At 43.1% G+C, this 14,724-nt stretch overlaps 1 non-coding gene across 1 annotated transcript; it reads left to right on the top strand.

Annotated features, from left to right (window-relative positions):
- The first annotated feature begins 2,658 nt into the window (after nt 1-2,658).
- LOC139544720 (U6atac minor spliceosomal RNA) lies at nt 2,659-2,786 on the top strand. The gene has a single exon (XR_011668957.1). It is a non-coding gene; the product is annotated as a U6atac minor spliceosomal RNA (small nuclear RNA).
- Nucleotides 2,787-14,724: the final 11,938 nt, after the last annotated feature.

Below are 14,724 nucleotides of genomic sequence, written 5' to 3' on the forward strand. Positions count from 1 at the left end.
GGGACCCTCTGCACACATCGACAACAGTCACCCACGAAGCGTCGTTACCCATCGCTCCACAAAAGCCGCGGCCCTTGCAGAGCAAGGTGCAACACTACTTCTAGGTTTCAGAGCAAGTGACGTAACTGATTGAAACGCTAGTAGCGCGTACCCGCTAACTAGCTAGCCATTTCACATCCGTTACATATGTGTAACAGCTTCCGTCCCTCTCCTCGCCCTTACCTGGGCTCAAACCAGGGACCATCTGCACACATCAACAACAGCCACCCTCGAAGCATCGTTACCCATCGCGCCACAGAGGGTCTCAAGGTCTCAGAGCAAGTGACGTCACCGATTGAAACGCTATTAGCGCGCACCACCGCTAACTAGCTAGCCATTTCACATCGGTTACATATGCAAATTGCCATCATACAAACTGAGGCAGCAGACTTTGTGAAAATTAACATTTGGACACGACTGTACAGCCTGAGGCAAGGAACAGAGAGCAAGCTTTTTTTTTGCTACTTTCTCAAATAATCAATAGCCTATATATCGCACCATACAGCCCATATATGTTTTGATTTCTAAGACATTCTTAGGTTTGTATCATTCTCAACTAAAGAACTAATGATGTATATTAAATAGATGTATTAGACCTTTTAAAATGTAGACGTTCCAAAGGCTCGCATCAGCAGCTTGTACACCTAGAGGCCTGGAGATGCTACAATTATTTATGTTCATTAACATGTCATTACCATAAAACTGGCACTCTTTTGCATGACAATAACTGCCTGACAGAATTACTTGAACCCCACAGCCCTAGCCCTCCCCAACAACTTCTAGAACCAAATCAGAACGGCCATAATTTGTTACCATTCTAGAAATCATTGGGGAGGGAGACAAGCCTAAGATCACCATGCGCAATGCCAAGCGTCGGCTGGAGTGGTGTAAAGCTCGCCGCCATTGGACTCTGGAGCAGTGGAAACACATTCTCTGGAGTGATCAATCACACTTCACCATTTTTTATTTTACCAGGCAAGCCAGTTAAGAACAAATTCTGCCTTGTTCAGGGGCAGAACGACAGATGTTTACCTTGTCAGCTCTGGGATTCGATCTAGCAACCTTCACTGGCCAAACACTCTAACCACTAGGCTACCTGCCGCCTCTGGCCGTCCGATGGACAAATCTTAACGCTGCAGCATACAAAGACATTCTAGACGATTCTGTGCTTCCAACTGTGTGGCAACAGTTTGGGAAATGCCCTTTCCTGTTTCAGCATGACAATGCCCCCGTGCACAAGGCAAGATCAATACAGAAATGGTTTGGAACACTTGACTCTCCTGCACAGAGCCCTGACCTCAATTATTTCTCGCTGATACGAAAGATAAGGTCCTTATGCTTCCAAAACCATACCGCAAGCAGTGTGTTAGCTAATGTTCACACTGGGCTCTTAACAAAACTCCCCCGTACAGAAGATGCCTTCATCCAATGACTCTTATGCGTAATGTAATGGAACTGAGTCATGATCAAGGGCTAGATACTAACTAGCTATAGCTAACTTTCCCCCTTTTAAAGGGTAGCTAGCGTAAACGTAACCACATTTAACATATGGATTTGTAATTACATGCTAGCACGGCTAGTAAATAACGTTACCACTGAGGCTGGGAACTAGCTAGTACCGGTTCTCCATATGATGTTGATAAATGGTGCATTTTGGGTAGTTCTGAATATATCCGGAAATAAGTTAACAGATATGTAAAAACGCAACTAAGTTTGTAGTGATAGGTAATCCTACCTACAACTAAGTTACTAAGTCGTTTGACCAGACTGTGTTGTTACTTTCAGTAAAAACACCTGCTTCATACCCTTTAGGAAGGCTGGGTTTCTGTTAGCTATCATTGGCGTCTAAAGGGCGTAACTTAGCTAGTTAAGACTGGTAAAGTAAACTGACAACATCCAGCAGCTATAAATGTAACATTAGCTATACCTAGTTTAAGCATTTTGACCACTCATCTGTCAATAAGTATATAATCTGACCACAGATGAAGAGAGAGGGATATCAAAGAACTTCCAACGCAACTTCATGCTTCTCATCCATGCAGTGCTGTTTTGACTTGAGCTGAACATTTCAAAACGTGTTATTTTGCCAAACTTCCCTTCCCCTTCAAATTCTCTCGTTAAAGACGTTTCCCATTTTAACCAATCCAATCTTTTCTGTTTGAACTTTAACCTACCGTACGTCATTGGCGTCAGCTGATGGAGGCAAAAATAACATTGTTCGTTTTCGAGACAAGGACGAAAGTAAGTAGACAACTAACTACAATCAGAAACCGAATAGGTAGTTGTTTCATAGCATATACCAAAACGGTCTGGTTTAAATTCAAAAATATTTTGTTGACTTCCTGGATTGAGGCGGTCAATAACTCGATGTCATTGGCTCACACCAATGATATGGAAGTTTTAGGCAATGCATTCTGGGCCTTTTCGTAGATATAACGAATAAATTAATATAACTACTGATTTGGATTTAGAAAAACATTGCACGTATTAGAAAATAGTATATTTTATAATTGTTATTGTATATTTAGCCATATTGGTAGATTACATTTGAGAAACCATAGACAATACGTTTATACTCGAGCAGTCATATATATCGAGGTCATTTGACAATAACAGTATGTGTTGTATGAAAGGAGAGAAGGTTAGCACTCCCCTTGACAAGGATGGAAGAGGCCCTAGTGGCCTTCAACACACATATGGTTAAGGCATTGTCACTTACTTCGTGGCATCTTCAACCAAGTTTTTTTTAATGGGACATCCTCACAGAAGTATATACTATTTTTCTTAGTATTTTAAGAATGATGAGACATCCTGACCGGAAAAATGAAACAGGACAGTTATTGGCTGTTTTGATTGAAGAATTATCACTATTGCATTCATATTCACTAAAATAAGTAGCTAGTTATGCCCCCTAGCATAACCAACAGACAACAGCATGTAACGCAGTGACTCAAGATGAGAATGCTGCGTACATCCTGAAATCTTTGTGTAGGTTTTTTCAATTACCAGAAGAGGGCAGTCATGTTCTACCAAAGATAGAAGTGCTAAAATATCCTATTTCAATCCATCATCCTTCAAAAAGGTATGCCTGGCTTGTAAGCATGTGAAATAAAGATGTGTTTTCAATAAGCTTCACCTGAACATTCCTTGAATGTGAAGAGATCTTGATAGGCCATAGACTTACTATGCTGGTGAATATGAGACATACAGTAGCTTATTGTTGGCAAAGTCCCCCATACTTTTCTCTGAGCCCGAATCAGAAATGCTGTGAGGCTAATGGGGGCAGCAGACCTCCAAGGATCCATCCGCCCTTTCTTCCTCCGTGAAAGCCATCAGGAATCATTGCCCAGGCCACAGCAAGCCACCTCAGTGTGCATGTGTGTGTGTGTCTGGAGCTACTGCATTAGGCAGGCAGACTGGTGAGATAGGGATAGGCACAGGGCCGGACTACCGCATTTGGGGCCCTAGGGGTAGCTACCTCCAGCCCCCCCCCCCCCCCCCCCCCCTAATAGAAAAACAAACTCTCACGACTCAGGATATTTAAAAATATATATATTTTACCTTTATTTAACCAGGTAGGCTCATTGAGAACAAGTTCTCATTTGCAACTGTGACCTGGCCAAGATAAAGCAAAGCAGTGTGACACAAACAACAACACAGAGTTACACATGGAGTAAACAATAAACAAGTCAATAACACAATAAACAAGTCAATGACACAGTAGAAAATAGAAAGTCTACAGTATACAGTGTGTGCAAAATGCATGAGGAGGTAGGCAATAAATAGGCCATAGGAGCGAATAATTACAATTTAGCAGATTAACACTGGAGTGATAAATGAGCAGATGATGATGTGCAAGTAGAGATACTGGTGTGCAAAAGAGCAGAAAAGTAAATAAAATAAAAACAGTATGGGGTGAGGTAGGTAGATTGGGTGTGCTGTTTACAGATGGACTATGTACAGCTGCAGCGATCGGTTAGCTGCTCAGATAGTTGATGTTTAAAGTTGGTGAGGGAAATAAAAGTCTCCAACTTCAGCGATTTTTGCAATTCGTTCCAGTCACTGGCAGCAGAGAACTGGAAGGAAAGGCGGCCAAATGAGGTGTTGGCTTTGGGAATGATCAGTGAGATAAACCTGCTGGAACGTGTGCTACGGGTGGGTGTTGTTATCGTGACCAGTGAACTAAGATAAGGGGGAGCTTTTCCTAGCATAGACTTATAGATGACCTGGAACCAGTGGGTCTGGCGACGAATATGTAGCGAGGGCCAGCCGACTAGAGCATACAGGTCGCAGTGGTGGGTGGTATAAGGTGATTTTGTAACAAAACGGATGGCACTGTGATAGACTGCATCCAGTTTGCTGAGTAGAGTATTGGAAGCAATTTTGTAGATGACACCGCCGAAGTCGAGGATCGATATGATAGTCAGTTTTACTAGGGTAAGTTTGGCGACGTGAGTGAAGGAGGCTTTGTTGCAAAATAGAAATCCGATTCTAGATTTGATTTTGGATTGGAGATGTTTAATATGAGTCTGGAAGGAGAGTTTACAGTCTAGCCAGACACCTAGGTATTTATAGTTGTCCACATATTCTAGGTCGGAACCGTCCAGGGTGGTGATGCTAGTCGGGCGGGCGGGTGCGGGCAGCGAACGGTTGAAAAGCATGCATTTGGTTTTACTAGCGTTTAAGAGCAGTTGGAGGCCAGGTCACCTAACGGAACGAACTCTGAAGCCAGATGGGGGGCGATCAATTCACAAATGGTGTCCAGGGCACAGCTGGGAGCGGAGGGGGGTCGATAGCAGGCGGCAACAGTGAGAGACTTATTTCTGGAGAATTAGAAGATAATTAAAATTAGAAGTTCAAACTGTTTGGGTATAGACCTGGAAAGTATGACAGAACTTTGCAGGCTATCTCTGCAGTAGATTGCAACTCCTCCCCCTTTGGCAGTTCTATCTTGACGGAAAATGTTGTAGTTGGGTATGGAAATCTCAGAATGGTTGGTGGCCTTCCTAAGCCAGGATCCAGACACGGCAAGGACCTCCGGGTTGGTGGAGTGTGCTAAAGCAGTGAGTAAAACAAACTTAGGGAGGAGGCTTCTGATGTTGACATGCATGAAGCCAAGGCTTCTTCGATCACAGAAGTCAACAAATGAGGGTGCCTGGGGACACGCAGGGCCTGTGTTTACCTCCACATCACCCGAGGAACAGAGGAGGAGTAGAATGAGGGTACGGCTAAAGGCTATCAAAACTGGTCGCCTAGAACGTTGGGGACAAAGAATAAAAGGAGCAGATTTCTGGGCGTGGTAGAATAGATTCAGGGCATAATGTGCAGACAGGGGTATGGTGGGGTGCGGGTACAGCGGAGATAAGCCCAGGCACTGGATAAGCTGGTTATAATGGGTGAGGTCACCGCATGTGTGGGAGGTGGGACAAAGGAGGTAGGGGCTCCATTGTAAACTAAAACAATGATAACTAACCTAAACAACAGTATACAAGGCATATTGACATATGAGAAAGACATACAGCGAGGCATAAAGTAATCACAGGTGTTGATTTGGAGAGCTAGCTAAGACAACAACGGGTGAGACAACAACAGCTAATCAGCTAAAACAACAACAGGTAAAATGGCGATGAATGGGCAGAGAGGGTCGGTTAACTACACACAGGGTCTGAGTTCGCGTTTTTTTATTATTTTTTATTTTTATTTAACCTTTATTTAACCAGGTAGGCAAATTGAGAACACGTTCTCATTTACAATTGCGACCTGGCCAAGATAAAGCAAAGCAGTTCGACACATACAACAACACATAGTTACACATGGAGTAAAACAAACATATAGTCAATGATACAGTGAGAAAAAAATAAGTCTATATACAATGTGAGCAAGTGAGGTGAGATAAGGGAGGTGAAGGCAAACAAATATATGTATAAATAAATAAAAATATAAAAAGGCCATGGTGGCGAAGTAAATACAACACAGCAAGTAAAATAAAACTAAAAACACTGGAATGGTTGGTTTGCAGTGGAAGAAAGCGCAAAGTAGAGAGAGAAATAATGGGGTGCAAAGGAGCAAAATAAATAAATAAATACAGTAGGTAAAGAGGTAGTTGTTTGGGCTAAATTATAGATGGGCTATGTACAGGTGCAGTAATCTATGAGCTGCTCTGACAGCTGGTGCTTAAAGCTAGTGAGGGAGATAAGTGTTTCCAGTTTCAGAGATTTTTGTAGTTCGTTCCAGTCATTGGCAGCAGAGAACTGGAAGGAGAGGCGGCCAAAGGAAGAATTGGTTTTGGGGGTGACCAGAGAGATAAACCTGCTGGAGCGCGTGCTACAGGTAGGTGTTGCTATGGTGACCAGCGAGCTGAGATAAGGGGGGACTTTACCTAGCAGGGTCTTGTAGATGACCTGGAACCAGTGGGTTTGGCGACGAGTATGAAGCGAGGGCCAGCCAACGAGAGTGTACAGGTCGCAGTGGTGGGTAGTATATGGGGCTTTGGTGACAAAACGGATGGCACTGTGATAGACTGCATCCAATTTATTGAGTAGGGTTTTGGAGGCTATTTTGTAAATGACATCACCGAAGTCGAGGATTGGTAGGATGGTCAGTTTTACAAGGGTATGTTTGGCAGCATGAGTGAAGGATGCTTTGTTGCGGAATAGGAAGCCAATTCTAGATTTAACTTTGGATTGGAGATGTTTGATGTGAGTCTGGAAGGAGAGTTTACAGTCTAACCAGACACCTAGGTATTTGTAGTTGTCCACATATTCTAGGTCAGAGCCGTCCAGAGTAGTGATGTTGGACAGGCGGGCAGGTGCAGGCAGCGATCGGTTGAAGAGCATGCATTTAGTTTTACTTGTATTTAAGAGCAATTGGAGGCCACGGAAGGAGAGTTGTATGGCATTGAAGCTCGCCTGGAGGGTTGTTAACACAGTGTCAAAAGAAGGGCCAGAAGTATACAGAATAGTGTCGTCTGCGTAGAGGTGGATCAGAGAATCACCAGCAGCAAGAGCGACATCATTGATGTATACAGAGAAGAGAGTCGGTCCAAGAATTGAACCCTGTGGCACCCCCATGGAGACTGCCAGAGGCCCGGACAACAGACCCTCCGATTTGACACACTGAACTCGATCAGAGAAGTAGTTGGTGAACCAGGCGAGGCAATCATTAGAGAAACCAAGGCTGTCGAGTCTGCCGATGAGGATGTGGTGATTGACAGAGTCAAAAGCCTTGGCCAGGTCAATGAATACGGCTGCACAGTATTGTTTCCTATCGATGGCGGTTAAGATATCGTTTATGACCTTGAGTGTGGCTGAGGTGCACCCATGACCAGCTCTGAAACCAGATTGCATAGCGGAGAAGGTATGGTGGGATTCGAAATGGTCGGTAATCTGTTTGTTGACTTGGCTTTCGAAGACCTTAGAAAGGCAGGGTAGGATAGATATAGGTCTGTAGCTGTTAGGGTCAAGAGTGTCCCCCCCTTTGAAGAGGGGGATAACCGCAGCTGCTTTCCAATCTTTGGGAATCTCAGACGACACGAAAGAGAGGTTGAAAAGGCTAGTAATAGGGGTGGCAACAATTTCAGCAGATAGTTTTAGAAAGAAAGGGTCCAGATTATCTAGCCCGGCTGATTTGTAAGGGTCCAGATTTTGCAGCTCTTTTAGAACATCAGCTGACTGTATTTGGGAGAAAGAGAAATGGGGAAGGCTTGGGCGAGTAGCAGAGGGGAGGGCAGTGCTGTTGTCCGGGGTAGGGGTAGCCAGGTGGAAAGCATGGCCAGCCGTAGAAAAATGCTTATTGAAATTCTCAATTATAGTGGATTTGTCGGTGGTGACAGTGTTTCCTATCTTCAGAGCAGTTGGAAGCTGGGAGGAGGTGTTCTTATTCTCCATGGACTTTACAGTGTCCCAGAACTTTTTTGAATTTGTGTTGCAGGAAGCAAATTTCTGCTTGAAAAAGCTAGCCTTGGCTTTTCTAACTGCCTGTGTATACTGGTTTCTAGCTTCCCTGAAAAGTTGCATATCACGGGGGCTGTTCGATGCTAATGCAGAACGCCATAGGATGTTTTTCTGTTGGTTAAGGGCAGTCAGGTCAGGAGAGAACCAAGGGCTATATCTGTTCCTGGTTCTAAATTTCTTGAATGGGGCATGCTTATTCAAGATGGTGAGGAAGGCATTTTTAAAAAATGTCCAGGCATCCTCTACTGACGGGATGAGATCAATATCCTTCCAGGATACCTCGGCCAGGTCGATTAGAAAGGCCTGCTCGCTGAAGTGTTTCAGGGAGCGTTTGACAGTGATGAGTGGAGGTCGTTTGACCGCTGACCCATTACGGATGCAGGCAATGAGGCAGTGATCGCTGAGATCTTGGTTGAAAACAGCAGAGGTGTATTTGGAGGGCAAGTTTGTTAGGATGATATCTATGAGGGTACCCGTGTTTACGGAATTGGGGTGGTACCTGGTAGGTTCATTGATAATTTGTGTGAGATTGAGGGCATCAAGCTTAGATTGTAGGGTGGCTGGGGTGTTAAGCATGTTAAAATTTAGGTCGCCTAGCAGCACGAGCTCTGAAGATAGATGGGGGGCAATCAGTTCACATATAGTGTCCAGAGCACAGCTGGGGGCAGAGGGTGGTCTATAGCAGGCGGCAACGGTGAGAGACTTGTTTTTAGAGAGGTGGATTTTTAAAAGTAGAAGTTCAAATTGTTTGGGAACAGACCTGGATAGTAAAACAGAACTCTGCAGGCAATCTTTGCAATAGATTGCAACACCGCCCCCTTTGGCCGTTCTATCTTGTCTGAAAATCTTGTAGTTGGGGATGAAAATGTCAGAATTTTTGGTGGTCTTTCTAAGCCAGGATTCAGACACGGCTAAAACATCCGGGTTGGCAGAGTGTGCTAAAGCAGTGAACAAAACAAACTTAGGGAGGAGGCTTCTAATGTTAACATGCATGAAGCCAAGGCTATTACGGTTACAGAAGTCATCAAAAGAGGGCGCCTGGGGAATAGGAGTGGAGCTAGGTACTGCAGGGCCTGGATTCACCTCTACATCACCAGAGGAACAGAGGAGGAGTAGGATAAGGGTACGGCTAAAAGCTATGAGAATTGGTCGTCTAGAACTTCTAGAGCAGAGAGTAAAAGGAAGTTTCTGGGGGCGATAAAATAGCTTAAAGGAATAATGTACAGACAAAGGTATGGTAGGATGTGAATACAGTGGAGGTAAACCTAGGTATTGAGTGATGATGAGAGAGATATTGTCTCTAGAAACATCATTGAAACCAGGTGATGTCATCGCATATGTGGGTGGTGGAACTGTGAGGTTGGATATGGTATAGTGGTCAGGGCTAGAGGCTCTACAGTGAAATAAGCCAATAAACACTAACCAGAACAGCAATGGACAAGGCATATTTACATTAAGGAGAGGCATGCTTAATCGAGTGATCAATAAGGGTCCAGTGAGTAGAGGTTGGTTGGGGTCACGGCGATCCAGACAGCTGGCCGGGTAGATGGCTATCGGTAGCAAGATAGCATAGTATGGAAGTCTATTTGTAGATACCTCGTGCGTTTCCGTCGGTAGGTTAGTGGGGTTCCGTGTGGTAGAGGGGATCAATCCAAATTGGCAAAATAGATATAGTGACCCAAGAAAAAAAAAAAAAAAGAGAGAGTGGATCCTCGGCCCTCACTAGCATGAAAACTACAGGCACAGACTGTGTGTGGAAAATGATTTAAGACTGAGACTCTCTCCAATACAATCCAACATTGCAGTTACGTGCATCCTTTCAAGCACACCCTTCTCATTAACCTGTGTGGAGTTATTCACAATCTTCGATGAACAAATAAGGTTTTCAAATCAAATCAAATCAAATTTTATGTAAAATGTATAGCCACATTTTACCATATGTAAGATGGTTAAATAAAGAACAAAATTATTGATTATTATTATATTATTATTTGTGCCCTGTTCCTATAAGAGCTCTTTGTCACTTCCCACAAGCCGGGTTGCGACAAAAACTCACACTCATTCTTATGTTTAATAAATGTATCGTATAGTGTGTTTGTGTGGCAGGCTTACAATGATGGCAAAAAAACAACATTTGATAGTGCGCTGACCCTGGTGCTAGAGGGGGTACGCAGCTGGAGGTTGAATGTTTGAAGGGGTATGGGACTATAAAAGGTTTGGGAACCACTGCTCTATGGGATCGGTGTCCCTCCACCGGAACGGTTGAGCTAACGTGCTCTAATGTGATTAGTATGACGTTGTAAGTAACAACAAAATTTCCCAGGACATAAACATGTCTTATATGGGCAGAAAGCTTGTTAAAGCTTGTTAATCCAATTGCACTGTCCAATTTACAGTAGCTATTACAGTGAAAAAATGCCATGCCATTGTTTGAGGAGAGTGCACAACAACAAAAAACTTTTATCACAGCATCTGGTTGAATACATTCACCTCTGAAGGTAAATAATGTACTTACATTCAGTAATCTTGCTCTGATTTGTCATCCTGAGGGTCCTAGAGCTAAAATGTACCATAGTTTTGTTTGATAAAATCACATTTTATTTTCAAATGTAGGAACTGGGTTCTAAAGTTTGGCTTTTCTCTTGCATTTCAAAGATGATGGAACAAAATATAAATGCATGTTTTTTGGTTTGTATTATCTTTTACCAAATGTGTACCATTTGGTAAAATGGTACACATTTTACCAAATTGGTACACAATTTACCAAATTCTCCTACATTAATTTCACATTTCCACAAACTTCAAAATGGTTCCTTTCAAATGGTTTCAAGAATATGCATATCCTTGCTTCAGGTCCTGAGCTACAGGCAGTTAGATTTGGGTATGTCATTTTAGGTGAAAATTTTATAAAGGGTCCGATCCAGCAAAATTCCTGCAATAATTTTTTGTTGTTGTCATGAGGCTGACAAAATGCTGCAGTTTTAAAAATAATTTCCTGCAATTATACACATTTTGCCATTGCAATCCGGCCCTGGATAGGCAGCTATGAGGTCAGCTCACCTTGTTTTCCCATGACTTTCTGATTGAGAGATAATAGTTATAAATGATAGAGGAGGAGACCTTCATTAGATGCCTTCAACTCCTGGGTACATGTATTGCAGCAGTATGTGTCTAGGTTTCTCTACTAAAATCGCCCTATCTGAAATGTGTACCCCAATGAAATCAGTATCAAACCTTTCTTATCAATGGCTTTGATCAGATGTTGATGTTGTGGGGTGTGAACAGTTTGAACGGTTTGTGTAATGACAGGTTTGTGTGTGTGAGGAGTGGGGGGGTTGTTACTACACCAAAAAATGACAATATCCATCCGGTCATTTTCCACTTAGGAAATGTGTGTGACCAGACCTTCTTAGTACCCCTGCTATAAACTGATCATGACCAAAATGTTATAACGTTTCTGTGTGGAGTGGTTTCAATACATGTTAGCTTTTCTGATTGAGTAACTGTCACACACTGAGCTGCAGAGCTCAACTATGCTGTGTCATAATTTCCTTTCCCTCCTTAGTAATCCTCGAACGTGGAAGCCTTTTTCATAGCCAACACGTGTTGCATGATTTCCATTGATATGAGTTTGTGTACTGTATCAGACCTGAATGAAAGGCAAACACAGATAGCATCAGTCAAGAGTCCCTGGACCACTGAAAACAAACCCCACGCCGTCACGTAGGCCAGCCTACACAAAATAACAAATGTGGAGAAACTCACGTCTCCAGAACTTATTTTCCTTTTATAAAATAAAAACCACCACAATGCCATAGTAGTGGCATGATTTTGAAAAGCAGTAGGAAAAGTGACAAATGTGAAAAAGTAGGTCAGCAGCAGTTGGTCTGTTGGTTGGTCGTTCCTCTCCTCCATCTGGAATAGATATGTTGTCACCGCCGCTCTACTCCCCTCCACACAGCGAGCTGAGACTTGGCCGAGCACTGAGGTACTCCTTGGACCGGGGCTACAGCCGAGTGGAGCCCTTTGGATTATATTAGCTACAGTGCTGTGCAGGTCCCAACGAAAAGCTCCAAACGCTGTCCAACTCCCCTACAACAACATCATGACTATGGTCAACTGCCAGCTGGCTTGAGGACCTCTACATTGTCAACAATTGGGGATTAAGCCTACCAGATTGCAATAAAGCAGTATAGAAGAATAGACTAGTTACTGAGAGGAATTAGTTCTGAATCAGTGGAGGCTCCTCAGAGGAGGAAGGGGAGGACCGTCCTCCTCAGGGAATTTCATAAAAATAAAAATAGCAAACATTAAAAAAGTTATCATTTTACGATAAAACTATACTAAATATATTCACGTCACCAAATAATTGATTAAAAAACACTGTTTTGCAATGAAGGTCTACAGTAGCCTCAGCAGCACCATGCGTTAGCCGGAGGACAGCTAGCTTCTGTCCTCTTCTGGGTACATCAAGACTTCAATACAAAACCTAGGAGGCTCTTGGTTCGCACTTACAGTGCATTCGGAAAGTATTCAGACCCCTTGACTTTTTCCACATTTTGTTAAATTACAGCCTTATTCTAAAATGGATAAAATCCCCCCCCTCCCCATCAATCTACACACAATACCTCATAATGAAAAAGCAAAAATAGTTTTTTTGAAACGTTTGCTAATTTATAAAAAATATAAAAATATCACATTTACATAAGTATTCAGACCCTTTACTCTGTACTTTGTTGAAGCACCTTTGGCAGCAATTACAGCCTTGAGTCTTCTTGGGTATGACGCTACAAGCTTGGCACACCTGTATTTGTGGAGTTTCTCCCATTCTTCTCTGCAGATCCTCTCAAGCTCTGTCAGGTTGGATGGGGAGCATCACTGCACAGCTATTTTCAGGTCTCTCCAGAGTCTGAGCTTTGGCTGGGCCACTCAAGGAGATTCAGAGACTTGTCCCAAAGCCCCTCCTGCATTGTCTTGGCTGTGTGCTTAGGATCGTTGACCTGTTGGAAGGTGTGCCTTCGCCCCAAGCTGAGGTTCTGAGTGCTCTGGAGCAGGTTTTCATCAAGGATTTCTCTGTACTTTGCTCCGTTCATCTTTCCCTTGATCCTGACTAGTCTCCCAGTCCCTGCCGCTCAAAAATATCCCCACAGCATGATGCTGCCACCACCATGCTTCACTGGAGGAATGGTGCCCCAGGTTTCCTCCACTTGGACACTTGGCATTCAGGCCAAAGAGTTCAATCTTGGTTTCATTAGACCAAAGAATCGTGTTTCTCATGGTCTGAGAGTCCTTTAGGTATCTTTTGGCAAACTCCAAGCGGGCTGTCATGTGTCTTTTACTGAGAAGTGTCTTCCATTTGGCCACTCTACCATAAAGGCCTGATTGGTGGAGTGCTGCAGAGATGGTTGTCCTTCTGGAAGGTTCTCCCATCTACACAGAGGAACTCTGGAGCTCTGTCGGGTTCTTGGTCACTTCCCTGACCAAGGCCCTTCACCCCTGATTGCTCAGTTTGGCCGGGCGGTCAGTTCTAGGAAGAATGATGGAGGCCACTGTGTTCCACTGTGTTCTTGGGGACCTTCAATGCTGCAGACATTTTTTGGTACAGTTCCCCAGATCTGTGCCTCGACACAATCCTGTGTCTGAGCTCTACGGACAATTCCTTCAACCTCATGGCTTGGTTCTTCAAGTTGTACAAACATCTCAAGGATGATCAATGGAAACAGCATTAGCCTGAGCTCAATTTCGAGTTTCATAGCAAAGGGTCTGAATACTTATGTAAATAAGGTATTTCTGTTCTTGTTTTTTCATACATTTTTTAAATAATTAAAAAAACTTTCGCTTTGTCATTATGGGGTATTGTGTGTAGATTGACGAGGACATTTTTTTATTTATTCAATTTTAGAATAAGGCTGTAATGTAACATAATGCGGAAAAAGGGAAGGGGTCTGAATACTTTCCGAATGCACTGTACACAGTAATTATAACAACATCCAGAGGACGTCCTCCAACCTATCAGAGCTCTTGTAGCATGAACTGACATTAGTGGCGGTCAGTGCCGTTTAAGATGAGGGAGGATGATTTAAATTTTTTCATGAGCATGGCCTTTTTTCTATTACAGCATATTGGATGACTGTCATTCATATTCCATTCACCCAGCTCAATGTAACATCGATAGGTTTAGGCTACTACATGACACTCACATTTTCCCTGTATCCTTCATGAGGTTGCTACAACCTAGCCTATGAATGAAAGTTTACAATGTAGGTGCACAGGTCGAGAGAATTTTGAGTAATCAAGGTGATAGGCAGTGACACATTCAATACCCCCTTGCACATCTATCTGATCTAGGGTGTAATCATTAATCCAACAGTTGCAAATGAGAGTTTCTATTGGACAAATTCTATTTATGTTTATCCTCGTTTCGTTCTGTTCGCTTCCGTTTAAGAAACGTTTTTCAACAGAATCGGCGGAATGAATACACCCCTGATCACACGCAAACACAGTTCACTTTCATAGCAGCCATATAAAAACAGCATGGTAATTTTGCTCCATGTATATAGTATATACTGTAATTCCTTCTCGCAAATATCTACGCGCTTTCCTCCTCTCACCTTTTCCTTTCACTTGTGGACTTCAGTTAACCAACAGATCAGCTGTCTGTGACCAGGCAAAAAATAATTTCTAAGCCAAACCTTCATATCATGACTGCTAACCGCTACACACAGTCTACATC

This window comes from Salvelinus alpinus, chromosome 18 (assembly GCF_045679555.1).
Source record: "Salvelinus alpinus chromosome 18, SLU_Salpinus.1, whole genome shotgun sequence".
NCBI classification, from domain to species: Eukaryota; Metazoa; Chordata; class Actinopteri; order Salmoniformes; family Salmonidae; genus Salvelinus; species Salvelinus alpinus.